Raw genomic sequence first — 16877 nt, 5'->3', positions numbered from 1 at the left:
GCAGGGGATAAGTCACGTCGCTTTATGGTTGATAAGCTTCTTGACAATTGTGATGTGTGTATTGAAGAGACTTTTTTTTAGCTAAACAGGATCTGGAAGGTCTAAATACATTACATAATGAATATTATGGGGCTGGGGAATCTACCACTGATCTAAGTACTAAAATTGTCCAAGGTAGGATACCTGGGGGTATGGCTATCCTCTGGAATAAGAACTATGATTCACTAATATCAGTGGTAAGATTTGGTGTGGATTGGGCTATTGGTATAGAGTTTAATTGTCATGATACAAAGTTTATTATTTTAAATATATACTCATATATATGAGTGTTATCAAAATGAAGCTGAATACTTAGCATCTGTTGGCTCTTTTATTCAAGACAATGCCTCAACCTGTATTTTTGTTGTAGGAGACACGAATGCCGACATTTCTGATGCAAACTCTCTGTTTGCTAATCACCTAATGCATTTTTGCACTGACGCTGGTTTAATACCGTCAAGCAAGGTGCTTTTGCCTAATAATAGTTATACTTACATCAGTGAGGCATGTCATACTACCTTGTGGTTAGATCACTGTGTATGTACAACTGATGCACATGCTTCTTTAGATGCTATGGAGATTCATTATGATTTTGCCATTGCCGATCATATACCGTTTTCTCTGTCTCTAAATGTTAAAGCGTACCTCTCGCCAAAATGCAACCTAGGGTCTTTTTGTGAATGTACCCGAGTCAAACTTTCGTTTAAAAGCATATTTAGGACGGAAACGCCACTTTTAAGATTCACTGTATTCTCGTTTTCGGTCAAATGGCCTTTTGAATGGGAGTGCTGGGGTACTACTATGATAGCATCAAAATCGCTATTTTTAAACGACTAAGAAGGCTCGACACAACATGAGACTTTGCTCCAAGTATCACCAGGGGCTCTACACATGAAATCAAGCATTGAGAACATTGTTTGTGTACACAGAGTTTACTAAAAAGAAAGGTTTTAAAAGTGGTGTTTCCGTCCTAATTATGCTTTTAAACGAAAGTTTGACTTGGGTATATTCACAAAAAGACCCTAGGTTGCATTTTGGTGAGCGTTACGCTTTAAGAAGCTACCAATTGTATCTACTGTGGCTAATAGTATTAACACAGGAATATTAGACTGGACTAACTTAACCATGGAAGATTTCCAGAAGTATCATATTAGCTTTTCCCAGGTTGCTGGGAAACATTGCACTGCCCAAAGATGCCATAAGATGTTGTGATATTAATTGTAAGAAATCACAACATAGTAAAGATTGATGTGTTTTATATGAATCAATTGTGGAATCACTTAACATTGCCAGTAGGCATTTCTATAAACCTCAGCGTATGGCATATAGCATCAAGCCTGGCTGGAACGAGCAGGTAGCAGAACTTCATGCCAAAGCTCGGTGTGCATTTAAAGCCTGGATAGAGTCCGGTAGAGATAGACAGGGCCCTTTATTTGAAGAGAAGAAACGGCCAAATGCAAATTTTAAATATGCACTTAGATTTATAAAAAGGAATGAGAACTCAATGAGGTCTCACTCTTTGGCATGTGAGATGCATAATATAAGTTATAATGACTTCTGGAAAGAAGTCAGAGCCATACACAGTAGTAAAATGTCTTTATGCTGGGTTACAACTTTTGAAGGTTTGTTCCCAGTATGGTGTAGATTTCGATAACAAATATAATGCAAATAAGAGCAATATTATAATTGTTAGAAGTAAAGAAGACAGGAAATTAGTATTTCCTGATTTCTTTTTATCTGGTACTGCCCTTAAAGTGTGTGATGAGATTAAATATCTTGGCCATCATATTGTTAATGATTTATCAGATGATAAGGACATCAACAGACAGTGTCGCAAGATGTATGCTCAGGCTAATGTGCTTGCACGCAAATTTGGTATGTGTTCTGCTAATGTTAACGTAGCTTTATTCAAAGCATTCTGTACACCACTTGTGGCGGTCTTACAGAAAAAAGAACATGCAGAGACTGATGGCGCTTTTCCATTACATGGTACCTGCTCAACTCGCCTCGACTCTACTCGCCTTTTTTGGTTTTCCATTACAAAAAAAAGTCCCTGGTACCTGCTAACAGGTACCTTTTTTAGTACCACCTCAGTCGAGGTTCCAAGCGAGCTGAGCCGATAATAAAAGGTGACGTGAAAGCGACAGACGGGGGTGTCCTGAACAAACCCGCTATTTTTAAACAGTTCAGCCAGCTGTGTTTTTTTTTTTGCTGCCTCCAGCTTCTTCTGAAACTAAATATGTCTTCTGGCAACAACACACCTTCCACGTTCTGTGTGTGTGTCGCGTTAGGTCACAGTAGTTTACTGCGGCGCCGCTTGTTTTACAGCTTTCGCCGTAGCCTAACTACACACACACATGCTGGCTCGACGCACACACCAGCGTACAAGTATAAACATCAGGCCACTTACATAGACTACGGAGAAAGCTCTGCGTGGAGCCTCCACAGAACTGTAAAACAAGCTCAAGTGGCCTGATGTTATACTTGTGCGCTGGTGTGTTCGTCGAGCCGGCATAACGACCAGCCACGCTGAGGCGGTACTAAAATCTGAAATGGAAAACGGACGCACAGTGTGTCGAGTCGAGTCGAGGCGAGTAGAGTCGAGGCGTGTCGAGCAGGTACCATGTAATGGGAAAACGCCATGAATGTAGCGTATAATGATGGCATGAGACTAGTGTAGTGCTAGTTTGTTAGTGTTGATGTGCCTACTTGTTCTGCCGTATATATCGATACATGTGTATCTCTCTGTCTCAGAAAACAGAATTATACAAGCTTTAGCCCACATTGATTTTAGCTCTGTCAGGTATGCATCTAGACTGTGGAGACATTGGCGCTCCTGTTTGTATATTACAGGTGAAGGTTGTTGACCTTATATTAATTTATATGAATTGTACTGTATACTTATTGCTAGATGTTTGTAAATATTGCCATTTAATGTACTATGGACCTTCCATTTGTTTCCTGAATAAGTTGTTGTTATTATTATTATTATTATTATATAACAATACTTTAAACTGAACATACCTCTGGCATGCCTGATAAAATCATGATATTGGAATTCCAGGCTGTTCTCAAGAACCATTCTGACATATACGTAGCTACAAAAAGTAATGTACTGCAATTTGTTTGTATTCCACGTCCATTTATTGCTGTATGTCCAACATTGTCTGCTGCTGTATAAGAGCGCTTACTACTACTTAAGTAGTACTACTTAAGAGGACCAGTGTTCCAGTGTTGAAATGACCATCACCTCACGGTACTCTGTACCCGGCTCACAGTCACCTTTCATCGACTAAATTTCACTGTCATGTGACCGGTCATCATGTGAGCGGTCGGCAGTCGCCATAATTTCGTACTATTGTGCATACTCACATTACATTGATAATCAATATTATAGCATAGATGACAGGGCCTGAATTTCAATGCGGGATTGCAGGTAATGCACATCATTTCATATTCCCACAAATCTAGCACTTATAATGCAGGAAATGCAATGTCTCATAATGTTCAGCCAACATTTGCACCGATGCGAAATCATGTACGGAGTGTGGCACGACTGCCCAGAGGCGCTGCATCGACCGACGCATGCAAACACAGACCTATGTGTGGAACCCGAAAGGACTAGCGCGAACAGCACAAGGTCAACAACGTTTATCAGACGGTGAACTGAGCGGCTCGATTTGTAAAATGCACGGCACTGCAGCTTTTACCAGCCAATGTTACAAAACGCCAAGTCATGTGCGTGGATTCAGCACACAAAACGGGATTAAAACCAAATTCATGAATTCACTGAGAAATACAAACCTTACCAATCTCATGCTCTTTTTTTTAAGTGGTACGTTTTTATTAGGTGGAAAGAGATGAAGCAAAGGCGACAGCGAGGAGAGGGGAAGGATAGAGCATGGTGAGGAGAGACAGTCTTTCAAAAGAAAGACTAAGGACACTGATGCAGCTCAAAGACACAGGAGAAGGAGAAGGAGACATCAAATTACAGAAATGTATATAGATCAGAGAACGGCAAAGGTTAGAAGAGAGTGACAGTGCCATCTGAGGTAAGAACAGCACAAGTAAGACCTGCAGTTAAGATCACAAGTAGCACCCCCTCAAAGTGTACCCCAGTTTGAAAAATGATTTTCAGGAACTAGATGAGTTATACTATTTATTTTCTGCTACTTTTTCTAGCCTACTTCCCCGATGTTTGTCTTGAATATTTTCCTTGTTTTTTTAAGGAAGCAAAGATGTACTGAACAACCAACAGCCTACAAAATATATATGCTACCACCAATGACATTTTTAAAAATTATTTAAAAAAAGTGAGAACACAAGGTGGTAAAATGCATTCTGAGTTGCCATGCATCATTATCAACTGCTGAGATAGGTTGACTTCTGACAGGCTGAAGTGCAACAAACACTAGGACCAACTTAGTGTACAACATTCAACAACAAAAATCTTTTCAAGAAATCAGCAATCCTCCTGTTTACTTATCAGTGTTGTAGTCTGAGGCCATGATCAGTGCCTCCTACGGAAACGCGGTCTTCAGCCGTTTATGCTTAATTTAAGAGGGTCAGTGACCCAGTCAACGATATCTTGGCACAGTGTTTGCACTGCCTTTCAATTTCCAATTCATGAGGAACTCTGTGCAGTCATGTGGTGTGAGTGGGAGTGCTGCCTCTTTGAGCGCAATGAAAGAGTATAGAACAATAAAAAAAAGAAAGACTAGGACAGCACTCAGTATAGCTGAGTAGAAAGAGAGAGAGAGTAAAAGCAGCTCCTGTGGCTCTTTTATTGGCTTTGCAGTACATACTACATTATTAAAAGCTTCTCATTCTACATGTGCAGAAATTGGGGCGGCCTCTAGCTCACCCAGTAAGAGCGTGCGCCCCATGTTGGCTGAGTCCTGCAGCGGCCTGGCTTTGAATCCGACCTGCGGCCCTTTACGGCGTGTCATCCCCCATCTCTCTCCCCCTTTCCTTTCTATCCACTGTCACTATAATAAAGGGAAAAGCCCCAAAAAATAATCTTTAAAAAAAAAAAAAACGTGCAGAAATTCAGGTAATCAACCAATCTCACTCCCAACTCGTACTAATACTGGCGCTTAGTCAGTGTCTCTCAGCATCAGATACCAACGCAAAAATCCCCCTTCAGCGTCTGTATGGGACACACCGGGCAGAGCAACAGCTCGACCGCGGCGCTGTAAGATTACGTAGTATGACGAGAGACTATGGTAAAGAATAGTAGGAAAGACAGAAAATCTGCATAAGGAGGTTCCTGTCCCGTTCTTGTCCCGCGTGTCACTGAAACGTACATTTTGTAACCCCACCCGCCATCTTTTCCTAAACCTAACTGTCCCGTTCTCGTGCCGCATGTCAATTAAACGTACGCCCTGATGCAGAGCATCAAAAAGTGACGGCAAGAGTCCCAATAAAGCATGTCTAAATATGACACCAAAGGGCTAGACGCGACTCCAGAGAGTGTCAAAAAGTGAAGCCAAGAGTCCCGACCAAGCTTGTCTAATTATGACGGTTAAGGAGACTTTTTGCATCAATAACAAACGCCAAAGGCACCTGACCAAGCGTCGCTATTTGACATGATGGGAGTGAGAATGTGTTGAGGTAATTGGGACAGCACTCCGATTAATAATCCGTATTGCCACTGAGACGTTTGGGGCAGGACGCCCTTCTACAGCGTATTTCACAGGCAACCTCGAACAATACTACACAGTGGGGTTAATGAAACACAACCAGCACAGTAACTACATCCCAACAGAGGGAGCCACAACATATCCAGACACAGTAGGTTACCAAGTCAGAATGAGAAGAAAAACATGAGAAAATGAAGAAAATAACTTTTCGAAAATTAACTTTTTGAAATGGACAGGGAAATCAGCAATTGATAAGAAACAGGCAAATGAAATCTCCTCATTCATACCATTGGGAATGAGGGCATAGAAATTCTCATTCACATCTCTGCATGCATGTTTATTCGGCACTATATTTAAATCGCCTGGTCTTCTATCCCTAAAAGTAAAAAATGTTCAGCAGCTAATTGGAATGGTCCTCTTGAATACATATTTTTAGAACTTTATTGAAAAAACTATCTGGTTTGACGTAGGCTGTTATGGTAATAAAAACTATAAGCCTTACCAGCTAAATCCCCCTAGAGAGCAGCAAGAACAAAAATATTTTACATACCATATATTCTCCCCTTATCGCTTCTGCACAGATGGCAAACAAAATTTAATCCCAAAAAAGAATTGTCAATCCTCTCAAAAGCATGAAAGGAGGAAGTAAAAGGGGAGATGTGAGATTGGGAGGTGAAACTGTAACCGTAAGCAAACAGCTTCTGCACTCTCCTCCCTGTGTGCTTTCTGACAGTAATGTGTGGTTCATTAAAAATACATGACACTTGTTGCTCCAAAATTAGATGTCGCCCGTTGACTTTGTTTACACTGTGGATCATTCAAGTTAATGTTTAATGATATGTCATCAGTAGCTTTTCTTCCAGGAGTACAACCCTCATCTCTTTCAACATGCAGTCACTGTAGAGATCAACATTAGCTTCTAATGACTCACATGCACTTCAACTGAAAATGTTCCTCAAAGTCTGCTTTTTAAATATAACAAAACATCTTTGCCATCATATGCATATCTTAATGTGTTGTGGGCTTGGTTGACAAAATCTAAAGAATGTGATGGAAATGTTTTCAAGTTTTCAAGAATTTCACAAGCTAAAACTTATTGTAATTACAATTAGGGTTGGGTACAGAGACCTGGTGCTAATACGGCACCGGTGCCTAAACGAAAGGTATCTACCGGACCAAATAGCAACGCGGATTTTGGTTTCCCTTATTTTGGTGCCACTTAAGGAGTTTTTCCATTACATGGTACCTGCTACCTACTCGCCTCGACTCGACACACTGTGCGTCCGTTTTCCATTGCAGATTTTAGTACCGCCTCAGCGTGGCTGGTCGTTATGCCGTATCGATGCACACACCAGTGCACAAGTATAAACATCAGGCCACTTGAGCTTGTTTTACAGTTCTGTGGAGGCTCCACGCAGAGCTTTCTCCGTAGCCTGTGTAGCCTATGTAAAAGTGGCCTGATGTTTATACTTGTGCGCTGGTGTGTGCGTGGAGCCGGCCTTGTGTGTGTGTAGTTAGGCTACGGCGAAAGCTCTGCCAGAGCCTCTGCAGAAACTGTAAACAAGCGGCGCCGCAGTAAACTACTGTGACCTAACGCGACACACACACAGAACGTCGAACGTGTGTTGTCAGAAGACACATTTTATTTAAAATTAAGCTGGAGGCAGCAAAAAAAAACAGCTGGCTAAACTGTTTAAAAATAGCGGGTTTGTTCAGGACACCCCCGTCTGTCGCTTTCACGTCACCTTTTATTATCGGCTCAGCTCGCTTGGAACCTCGACTGAGGAGGTACTAAAAAAAGTACCTGTTAACAGATACCAGGTACTTTTTTTGTAATGGAAAACCAAAAACGGTGAGTAGAGTCGAGGCGAGTCGACCTGGTACCATGTAATGGAAAAGCGCCATTATAGGGCTGCACTGCTCTCTAATGCTCCGAAACGGACGTAGAGGCAACAGAAACATTGCTGCATGCTACTCATTTGGCAGCAGGTAACGTTAACGTTAGCCTACCGTTGGCTAGTAACGGGCTGATAGCTAAACAGTGTAAAGTGAGACTGTATTTCACTGTAGAAGATTCCCACACCTGGACGTACAACAGTCTGCAGCTAAAGACACAAACTAGCTGCACTATATGTCCACTGCCTGTCGTTGTCGGAAAAACAACACAGATGGGACAATGGTGCGTTTACTTGAAACTGGTAAGCCTCGAGGTGCATTCAAAGTTATTGTAAAAGAATAGTATAGAGTGTGGTCTAGACCTACTCTATCTGTAAAGTGTCTTGACATAACTCTTGTTATGATTTGATACTATAAATAAAATTGAATTGAATTAAAATACCCTTTTCCCATCTGGTGGTTGTTTTTGTCCTTAAACAGTAGTTTACTGGTGAAATAAATAAGTTATTCTTATGAGTTATTGTTAATACATTATTAATACATTATCATCATCCAAATTTGAGCATATGGCCTTTGCAATAAACAAGCTGTTCTTTAATGTTGCAGACTGTCGTTTTTAAAAGTATTGGTTCAGGCACCTTTTAGGCACCGTTTTAAAAGTATTGTTTTAGCACTGGTAGAAAATCCAAACGATACCCAACCCTAATTGCAATGTGCGGGTATTTACGGTGTGGATGTTGAGATTACTCATGAACAAAGACATTGCAATACAGTGCTTAACTTTTTGAAGCTTTTTGAACAAATGTTTCACGAGAACAGGCTGCAATGTCAGATGTCTCATAGCCTGTTTCCATTTGAATGACCTGTCAAAGCACCCCCGACAGCGTTTTAGATGTTTAAATGTAAAGTCCTAAGTTGCATGGCATTGGAGAATGAAATGTGATGGTATGATTCATGTTATAAAGAGTTAAATATAAGACAGAATTGTCTCTAAATGATTGTGGCAGCAGACGGAAAGGATTTAATTTAATTTTATGCAAGAGTAATCTCCGACACGATGTTTCTTGCAGAACAATCAGAATAAATGAGGAATATACGATGTATTAAATGTTGCCATGCTCTAAAATAAAGCAACATTTTGTCAGATTTTCCATTGTATTTCAGAGTCTTTTTCTGGCAGGCATTGATTTTGAAAAGCATAAACCAAAAAAAATAAAATGTCAGTAATTGATGGTGTTAGACAACTACAATTACATTGAATTTTATAATAACTTTACAATTATATGAATATTTCATAAATGTGAAAGGTGTGACTTTTAACTAAATGTTACACTGAATTCAATGAGAAGATGATATAATAAGTAAGCATGCTTAAAATATTCCAGACTGGGTCTAGAATACAAAATAATTCAAAAGTGAATTATTATCACTAATGTGCATCAGAGTGGAACAATGTTTATGAATTCATCCCTCTCCTGCTATTGACATTTATTATGTTCCACTGTGATGAGTACAAGCGATTTCTGTAGCCATAAAAGTACGCTTCAAGATTCATATGTACTACAGAAATGGTATCATCCCGTGTACTATAATTCCTAAATAACTACCTCTATAACAAACTGTCAGGCTTCTGGCTTGGACCCAAGTGCAGGAAGGTGAGGAGTGAGCAGCAGTTTGAATAAATAATAATTTAATGATAACACAAAGGGTCTTACAAAACATGTAAGCTGAGCAGAGGGCTATTTCACAAAACCAAGATAAGGGATTAAGCCGGGATTTCCCAGTTATCCTGGCTCAATTTAGGTCCCGACCAGGCAAACAGCCAGGATTTATTAATCATGCTGCCTTTTCTGATCACTCAGCAGTGGTTTTACCTTATTGTTATCAGCCTGCATTAAAATACAACAGGTACATATTGCTGTTCATTTAAGTACTGTTATTATTTTATAACTATAATAACTTCTATTAAGTTGACCGACTGAATGATATATCTAAAAATATACATTTACAAACTACTGCTCTTAACTGAAATCATTCAATGAGTCACTTGGCATTTGTAAAAACGAACAGTTGTACACTTTACATTAAAAACGAGCAGTGGGAGTTAATATGACTTTTGAATTTATATTTTAGCCCATAAGAGAGAGAGGGAGGAACAGAGTGAAAGAGATATTTACGCATCATATTCTAGTGTTGTAGAAAATTGATCTTCATGGTAAATTTCCTGAGTAACATTATCTTCTGCTTACTTTTAAGGCAAAGAGTACAACGGTTAATTTGTGCAAATGATTAGTAGCCTAACTCCTTGAATGGTACGATTATGACGGTTTTTAGTTCAGAGCAGTGGTCAGTTAATGTATATATTTAGGCTACTTACGCATTCAGTCGGTCTGCGATAGTCTGCCTCGCTTTCTCTCGCTGTTTTATTACAGCGGCCGAGTTTCTTTTTTACAAATAATGTGTTTGACGTTTTCATAATTCCACAAGAAGCTGCTGCTCACTCTATAAAAGTATGAACAATGTGTATTCTCCATTTTAGCATTAGTAAATCTGTGATCGACCTCTGTTAAGGAAAGCCGTGAACACGCATCTATCCGAAATACTTCATCCTGACTTGACCTATTTGCTCCTCCTCAGCCTGGCTTGGCCTTCATGAAACGCACCTAGCCAGGATGCACAGATTCGACCAGGTCAAGCCTTGCTTTATCGATTATCCTGGATTTATAAGTTCTGCTTTTGTGAAACAGGCCCCAGGTGAGTAATCCAGAAAAAAACAGGAACACGGAAGGAACAGTGAACAAATCCAGGAACACAAAATACAGCAGAAGACGGGCCGAAACACTACACAAAAGACGGAAAACGACAACAAACCAACAACAGACACACAAAGCACACAGACTAAATACACAAGTAAACAAGGGTGAATCAAGGGACAGGTGACACAAGGCCTGGGGAACAGGTAAAACTCATCAGGGCAGGGTAGACAATCACACAGGCGGGAAAACACAAGACAGGAAGTAAAACTAGACAAGACATGGGAGAAACAGATAGACTACAAAATAAAACAGGAAACTAAGCATGAAACATACACAACAAGGTAAAACACAGAAGACAGAAACATGGGACGTAAAACAACAAGGAAACAGAGAAGAACTTAACAAAATAAAACAGGAGAAAACTACAACAGAAACCCAAAACCGTGACACATCATCCGTACTCCTTTATTGTTTTCAATGCAGTGTGTCATGCCTTTTTTTTCTAAAAGGTCAGCAAAAAGCTGATTAAATCTACATCCTTAACCTATAATAAGATACATCGAATGATTGACCCAATGTTCGGTTCATGACACAGCATGTCTTGTGTAGCAATAAGTGACATCTAATCACATAAAGCAACAACCAACACTTTGCAGATATGATGACAGAAAAGGCCACCCTAAGGCAAACATCCCTGATGTCGCGATACGTTCAAAATATATATTTTTTTTCTTGAATTGTATTATTCAAAGCCAGCATGGTTAGTAAAAACTGTTCTGAATGAAATTCACTTATTTCATAATCAACTAAATGCAAATGTTGCCGACTATCAGAAATGAATACGAGCATACCCTTGTGCTATGAGTAAGGATCCATGTTTTCCGTCTCTGTGTTGAACAAAGCAGATAAACAAGCGCTGTGATGACCTGATGGAGAGAAAAAAACACTTGAGCTGCCTAATGTCTCGTCCTAATCACCATGATATATTAAGCCTTGCCAGTTATGCTGATGGGACCATTAATTAACCCAATCCATGCATTCATTAGGAAACAGTTCTGTGTCAAAATACTTGTCTCCATGTAGCATGTGGGTGGAATAAATCTGCTCTCAGCGTCTTGAAGCACTAGAGTGATTTTGCACCAGGAAGGATCTAAAATATGCTCTTCACATTATGACAGACACAGAGAGAGATGCCACCATGCCATGTCATGTATCATGGGGTGGAAGATAATGAATGGACAGGTCATTAAGGGAAGAGTAATCAGTGGGCCTGACTCCTTAGTATTCAGCTAAAATGACTAGGGTTTGGTATCGTTTGGCTTGTTATCCGATACCGTTGCTAAAGAGATATTCCTAAAACGGTGCCGGTGCCTAAACAGTGCCTGAACCGATACAAAAAAGAAGTGCACAAAACAACAGTCTGCAACATTAGAGAACGGCAAAATGAAATGATTTATTAATAATGTAATGACTACAATGTATAACAATAACTTATTTCACCAGTAAATTGCTATTAAACTACAAAAACAACCACTAGATGTCAAATGGGTATTTTACAATAAGTTTGAATGCACAACGAGGCTTAAGGTTACCAGTTTCAGTGAACGCACCGTCTGTGTTGTTTTTCTGACAACAGCAGCTGCAGACTGTTGTACGTCCTGGTGTTGGAATCCTCTACAGTGAAATACAGACAAACTGCTACACCGTTTAGCCGTCAGCATTTTAACCGTGTTTAATCCAGCTGCTAGCTAACGGTAGGCTAACATTAGCTGATGTCAAGTGTAATGTCAGTGTTAACTAACATTGTGTTGCTTTTCAGTCTGGTAGATACCGGTCGTTTAGGCACCGGTGCAGTATTAGAACCGGGTCTCGTTACCCAACCCTAAAACTGACTGGTGTTGGGACCGTCGAGGAGGTTAAACATAATCTTTTTCAAGCAAAGGGTTTTCAGTCAACATGTGACTCAAAGACAAAAGACCCAGAGACCATGTGGTCTTTCAGACAAAGGATCTTGGCCTATGGTAAAGTCCACATCCCTTGCTCCAAACTCCTAAATGAAGGAAAGGAGCTAAGAAGAGTAAAATGGCGTCAGGGAGGGGCCTGCAGATAAGGTTCGACACCTTCAGCTTCACTTTGATTCTCCCATTGGTTCAGAGGTACCATAAAACCAGCATGGAGCCAGGTCTGGTGGCCTGAGCTATAAAACTCCATGTCACCCCCCACTTCTCGTCTTTTGCCGTATGACTTTGGTCACTACAGCATGACACACAGAAATCTCAGCTTTCCACCTCAACTCCAGTTGACGACAGGTCAGCACGACAAGTTTGTGCTAAAACTTCCATTTTTGAAACAAAGTGGATTTAATTTCGGTGCTGGGAGCACCGTGGATCCTCTGAAACCACTCGCCAGTGTTTTCATATCTGCAGGAGAAGGAAACAACGTTTTTCTTCTCAAGTCGACTCTAGCTCCCTTCCTTCTGCTCTTTTTGGAAGGAAAGCTTCCTCTGATCTGCTGACGGGCAGACACGGACCCCCGTTTCTTTCGTGGAAACCTACGGACAAACGGACTGAACACACAGTAAGAAGGCTTACGTCTGGGCAGAGATAAATAGTGTGTTTTATTAATGAGTAATTTGCTATTGCTGCTACTTTGTGTTACCATTAATGTGATCTGATTAATACAGCGCTACTGCTGCGCGTGTAATGTATTAATCTAGGATTGTGACCGCTGAGTCAAATCTATTCTGTGAATGTACTCTGATCACGGTGCATTGTTGATATGTTGTGTTGAATATGTAGCTAGCTTGTTCAGGCTGTAAATGCTACTTTCTGCTTCTCCCACTGCTGAGGAGTTTTAGGTACTGTTAGATCCAAGTATATATATATATATATATATATATATATATATATATATATCTTTCTTTCCTACTTCTCTAACCTTTCTCTCACACACACATATATGAACACATAGCTAGTTACACACACGCGCTAAGGTGAACAGCTGGCCAAACAGCGAGTCACATAAACTGCAGAGCGTGCACCACTCCACAGTTCTGCGCTCCTGTGTCTCCCTCTTGTCAACCACACGTGTGCAGACACGTTAGCTTAGCAGCTAGCGTACTGTTGGTAGCACATAGCTTAGCCTGAATGAGCTAACGGCTAATCTTAGGCCTAGTCTATCAATACCGCCCTCTTGGGGTGAAACAGTTTTGTGCAGCTCACAAGAGTAGCCATTTTTGTAGTCTTTGGCTAGACTACACCTCGTCACCCCCTACTCTTTCACACTCACTCTCTCACACCCACACACACACACACACACACACACACACACACACACAGAGAGAGGATCTCTCCACATGCTGTTTTGTTTTTGCTTTGTTTTGTTGTACTTAAAAGAAATGTATATTGGTTTTAATTGATCAAAGGATTATTGATTGGCCATTGATCATTTTGAAGTTAATAAATTCTACTATACTTTAATTAGCAGTTGTTTGTGATTATTTGTGTATTATTGTATTAATTGCTGGTTAAACACAGGTCAGTGCTCGGATTTCACCCTTCCACTGACAAATGAGACTATTCCACAGTTCAATATTGGCCCCTTTCAGGGTGGTGCCCCGTTTTGATTGTTTGTTGATTTGATAAAGTTATTAATAACCATATTCATAACTTTATTAATATTGATAAACATCTTTGATAATATGCCAATAATCTGATCTGTACCCCTACGTGTACCCAACACTGGTGACTGACTCAAGGTTCACTGAAAACTGTCCATATACAGGATTAAAGCAGTGCACACCTTCAATTTCCATCCACTAAAAGTGCTGTTCTTATTTATTATTCTAAGTGTCTGACAACATTATGGAAAGGATCCCTACAGAGATAGACCATTTTGCTGGCTCTATACATGCTAAAAGTATTGTTTATTTAAATGGAGTCTGGTGAGTTTGGCGATGGTGATGGGATGTTTCCTGTTAAACAAAAAGGATCTTACTCTTTAACAAAAAAGATCTATCTCTGTAGGGATCCTTTCCATAATGTTGTCAGACACTTAGAATAATAATCTGAGTATGTCAGTGTCAAAAACAGAACTTTTAGTGGACGAAAACTGCAGCCTGTATCGCAGCTAAAGCGCTCTTGCTCTATACTTATTTCAAAAAGTGTTGTTCCCATTAAGTCACTTAGACACAAAACATGGGGAAAGTAGGGTCCAGGTTGGAAAATACCAAAGAGACCCTTTAAAACAGCATATCCCTCTAGTCTCGGAGTCATTTTGAGGAGGTATTTACGGTATGTTTCCTGGGAGGAGGCAGTGCCTTTAAGGCTAAAGTCAGGGAACAAACGTCTACTCTGCCACAAATTACATGAGAGACTGTAAAATGATTGCCTGCAGCCTTCCTGTGGCTATGTTTATGTAGGAATTGGGTAAATCCCTCTGCCCAGAGGATATACACCATTACACCTCTGGATCCAACCGTATATATACTACTTTTTTGCAACAGTAAATATGTTTTGGGGTGAAACTTAGTCTCGCATTGCCAGACCCTCCTCCACAGCACAGCAAAGGAGGATCTGACTAGTCTACACAGCATTCTGGGATGGGAGAAAAACTCTGGTCTATTGGCATTTCTTTAAACCAATCACAATCGTTTTGGGCGGTGCTAAGCGCCGGACGGAGCAACGGTGCAGCTGCAAAATAGCCTCTGGAAGGAACTTGTTTTGGTGGAACGTGTACGTTGAAAAGTAGTTTTAGTCGTACAACTGAGGAGCAGTTAACCATAGTCCTCAGAAATCCACCAGAGTTTAAAACGCCAACACAAAGAAAAAGGTTGATGGACATCCGGCCGAAAAGAAGGACATACGGCGGAATTTCCGGCGGCACCTGAACAATCCCGGAAGCGGAAGGTTCGTGGACTTTGTTAACGTAATCCGGGCGACATAATAAGAAAATGTGGTTGATTATGTATCTGTCACCACTGACATCATGTTTCATTTGTTTTCTGCCGGAATACTTAAAATACAATCTCCACTCAGTACCTAAAGTACTTTCTTTTATTTTTATTTTTTATATATATATATATTTTATTTATTTTTATTTTTTTTGCTGCTTTCAAATGTCTTATGTATCCCTGTACAGTGTCCTTGAGTGCCGAGAAAGGCGCCTTTAAATAAAATGTATTATTATTATTATTATTATTATTATTAAAGCATATCTGTATATTCTTTCCCTAATTTTTTTAAGGTTATGTTTTGGCACTCACAGGCTCCCAAAGATGATAGTTACACCACATAAACAAAGCATCACTTCCAGTAATAAGATAACATCCTGTGTTGTACAGTACAAAGCAGTGGAGCTAAAGTGAATTGTATCATGGCACTGTGTGAAGGACATGCAATGTGAGACACATTAAAAAGATTGCTCACACTTATGTCCCTGGCTTATCGCCAGTCTCTTTCACTGAGCGCTGGCTCAAGGAATGAATGAGGATGAGTTGGTTTTAGACTGCAGGCATCTGGACCACCTTCCAAAAAGGCAGAACTGCTAAGTCATGGTCGAGATGGAGGGAATGAAACCTTTCCTTTGTCTTCTTGATCTTTGTTTCAGTATTAGTTTATTTAAATCATTGAAGACAGAAAAAACTAAAATGCACCAAAGTGCTCAAACTACAAAGGAAGGCCTCAATATCAAAAGCAATGGCCGAAAATATGAAGGCTTCCTACGTCTTCTCACAATGCAAAATTACCAAAATGTGTGAACAGAGTAAAAAAACAAACGTATTTAATTTCTATATTGGAGTACACATTTTTAAATGGGCTGCACGATTATTCCTCAGATTCATTTATTTGCAGTTAGTCTAACACATTATTATTTAAACATATCTTTAAAAACAATACCTGCTATATGTGTTGCAAACATGTTTAGAATATTCATGGCTAAATAATGCTTTTATGTGTCATGCATGAAATGCACAATGCCAAAAACAGATCATATAATAAATAATAAATAAATGTTATAATAGATAAATGTTAATAATTTAGTATGGAAAGTATTTCCCAGTGCCAGTGAGGTGAGCCCCCTTCAGCACCTTGTGTATCACACGTTCTTTCGCCTACTGTATTATGCATTGACATTTTCACAAACATTCATTCTTGGATTGCTAATCTATGTCACTGGTTAGTTGAAAACACAATTTAACATGCTGCAAATTCATGAAAAAAAAGTGTCAAAGTGTCACTTATAGAAACTCAGACAACACGTAGTACTGGAAACATTTAGATTGATAAATGAATCTGGGAGGTAGAGTCCGCAAACACAACAGCAATGCCATAGACTCAAATAGAGAAAAACAAAAGCCATATATTACCAATTTACTTAACTCTCGGGTGTTTCATTACATTACATGTCATTTAGCTGACGCTTTTATCCAAAGCGACTTACAATTACAATATATCAGAGGTCGCACGCCTCTGGAGCAACTAGGGGTTAAGTGTCTTGCTCAGCGACACATTGGTTGATGTATCGCAGTGGGAATCGAACCCGG

At 39.9% G+C, this 16877-nt stretch overlaps 1 protein-coding gene across 5 annotated transcripts in view; it reads right to left on the bottom strand.

The window, feature by feature from the left end:
* The window catches only part of ntm (neurotrimin), a 519740-nt gene that overhangs the window by 48504 nt on the left and 454359 nt on the right, over nt 1–16877 (bottom strand). The gene's annotated exons all lie outside the window — the stretch shown is intronic.

This window comes from Sander lucioperca, chromosome 13 (assembly GCF_008315115.2).
Source record: "Sander lucioperca isolate FBNREF2018 chromosome 13, SLUC_FBN_1.2, whole genome shotgun sequence".
Lineage (NCBI taxonomy): Eukaryota > Metazoa > Chordata > Actinopteri > Perciformes > Percidae > Sander > Sander lucioperca.
The sequence above is the reverse complement of the archived record's forward strand: the minus strand, read 5'-3'. Positions and strand labels throughout refer to the sequence as shown.